We start from the raw sequence: 2,815 nt of genomic DNA on the forward strand, positions 1-2,815 counted from the left end.
GGTTTTTTTTTTTTTTTTTTTTTTTAATTTTTTTAATTTTTATCAATTAAAAAAAAAAAAAAAAACCAGATGAGATTATATGCAAATTTTCAGAAACAGAGAAGAACCTAGAATCCAGAGTGTTGAAAAAAAAAGAAGAAGAATTTATGAATTTAATCATCTGAAAGTCACGATTTGAGGATGAACAGATTAGAGAGAACTAAAAAAATTTGAAATAAACACTCGAGAACTGTGGCTGTGACAGCCCGTCCCAAAATTCATGTAACCGTACGTGTGAAATTACAACTTTGCCCCTAATTCGTTTCGTTATGCTTTTGGTTGCTTGGTGTGGTGTTGGCAGGTGCTGGGCCACACACACACTCTCACTATCTCTATCCCTTTCTCTGTTTCTTCCCTGTCTCTCTCTCCCGAGCTCCCTTCTTTCTTCTTCTTCCTTCGAACTCGTACGGACACACACACAACTACACTAAATCATCACAGATCGAGGAAACTAAGAGCACAGTCGAGATCGTGAAGTTCGTGGGAGCACAATCGTACCATTTTCAGGTAAGAAATCCGTCGTTTTAACGTCGATTCGACAATGGCAGATTTGTGTACTGTTCATGCAAACATTAATCTAGCACGTTTTTGGAATTTTGAAGCTCGTAGATGTCTTAGTGAGGTTCCCAGGAGTCCCGGAGTAACTCGTTGGACAAATTTGGACGTCGGAAATAGCCTGGTTCGAAGTTGGCCGGTTTTGGTTTCTGTGGACAAGTATGATCTTGTGGTTTTTAGCCCTTAAAACTTGTATGGACGTGTTCTACTAGTCTAGGGCTTCATTTTGGTTCAAGAATCACGAAAAAAATGGTGGAGAAATGAGTGAGAAAACGTAGATTGCAGGTTTTTCCAGTTTCCGGCGCCGGCGACGTCGTCGGAGGCTCGCCGGGGAAGGTGACGGAATATTCCGTCAAATCTGACGGAATATTCCTGACGCCGTTGACGGAATCCGTTAGAACTAATGGAATATTCCACACGGCGTCAGTTGACGCCGTCAGCGTGCCAGGCACGTGCCTGCGCGTGGCCGGCGCGTGCGGCAGATAAATTTTTTTCTAAAAATATGGTTGTGATCCTGAGGTTGTGTAGAGCACGTTGGTATATTCAATTGTCCATTTTGAGCAATGTATGAGAAGTTATTACGAGAAGTTGGTTATGTGCTTTAAAGTTAACGTTTTTATAGTTATTTCGCATATAGGTGATACGTATCCCGAGGACGAGCGTGCGCACTCGAGGCAGGGGGGCTACGACCCTTCCACATACCAGTGAGTGGGCATTTGGTTTTCCGTATATACCTATATACTATATTTTCCCAGAAATTTAATTAATGTTTATTACTTATGTCATGCGTTACATTATCATTATTCATGCATCGATGGTTATGTTAGTAGTTGCATATAGATACATATGCATATTGGGTGCTGTGGACGCACAGGTAAGTGCCAGGTAAGTGTTGTTTATATTTACATTCAGCAGTAGTTTGAGATGCTTAGAGAGCTCATAACCTGCACCCCCGGTGTTAGTGCTTCCGCCCAGAGTAGGGCACAGTCCTTCACGTGATGTTCACCTCCCGCACCACATGCTCAGCTTGGATCCAAGTTAGGTGCACAGTCCTGTCGTACAGACCACATTAGGTGGTTCCGACTCGTAGGTGACCCGCGATTATTCGCACAACCTTCACGTGATCGTAGCACTAGAGCGTATATATATGTTACACCCAGTCCTGTCGTACAGACCACTTTAGGTGGTTCCGACTCGTGGGCAGGTTCAGTTATTGAGTTTTGAGATTTGAGCTCTATATGCAGCCGTACAAGTCACTTTAGGTGACTCCGGCTGCCAGATTACATGTTATTGATTTGATGTATACCTGAGCATTTGCATTTTATTATGAGATTCCGACATGGCATATTCTTGAGCATGATTGGCATATCTATACATACGTACATATGTTTATTTTCTGAGAAGTATACAGGTTTTACGGCGAGGGGTTAGAATGTATTTTACTAAATGGTTTTCAGTGAGATTTGTTTTTGCCCACTCACGCTTTTGTTTTGCGCCCCTCCAGGTTCTAGTTGCTTAGCAGTTTCGGTGGTTTCCCAGAGGGTTCTCCCGGCTTTTCTGACAGACACTCACCAGCGTAGGGTCACCTTCGGGTTTACTTTTGTCGCAACTTTTCTTTTGGACTGCTGTAGTCTTGCTCTGAATTTGTGTCTCACTTACGCTAGCACTTGTTTTTACTACTTTGTATGCTAGTTTTTTTAATTATTCGTACTTTTTATTTTACTATCTTATTAGCTTCCGCACGTGCACATGGTTACGTCACCTTCGTGTGACGGCCAGCACGCCCTGATCTCGGTCGGGGTGTGTCAGTTTGGTATCAGAGCTTAGGTCTGGCAGTCTTGTGCTTTTGGTGTGAGTTTTCTAATGGTTTTGGTGTATTCTGTCAGAATTATGCCGCCTCTTCGAGAACCACGTCGTTCTTCTGAGTCTAGCTTCCCCGATGTAGCTCAGTTGGGGGAAGTTATTGCTACAGCCCTTCAGTCAGTGATGCGCCCTCCCCAGAGGACTCCTCTGGAGACTATGTACAATCTGAAATTGGATAAGTTCAAAGGTAGTGAGGGTCACGAGGGCGCAGAGCGATGGTTAGAGCACATTGAGAAGACTTTCCGTGTGTTGCACAATCAGGGGAACCTTCCTATGGAGAGGTGGGTCGAGACGACCTCATGGTTTCTGGATACGGAGTCTGCAGCCTGGTGGGAGCAGGAGCTTCGTAGGTTGACTC

General features: G+C 43.9%; 1 long non-coding RNA gene across 1 annotated transcript; it reads left to right on the forward strand.

Moving 5' to 3' along the window:
• The first annotated feature begins 1,160 nt into the window (after positions 1-1,160).
• LOC148698675 (uncharacterized) lies at positions 1,161-2,316 on the forward strand. Its single transcript, XR_015952125.1, has 2 exons — positions 1,161-1,298; positions 2,099-2,316. It is a non-coding gene; the product is annotated as an uncharacterized LOC148698675 (long non-coding RNA).
• The last annotated feature ends 499 nt before the right edge of the window (positions 2,317-2,815 follow it).

The sequence above is a fragment of the Pyrus communis genome, chromosome 2 (assembly GCF_041283825.1).
Source record: "Pyrus communis isolate YQ-2024b chromosome 2, ASM4128382v1, whole genome shotgun sequence".
NCBI classification, from domain to species: domain Eukaryota; kingdom Viridiplantae; phylum Streptophyta; class Magnoliopsida; order Rosales; family Rosaceae; genus Pyrus; species Pyrus communis.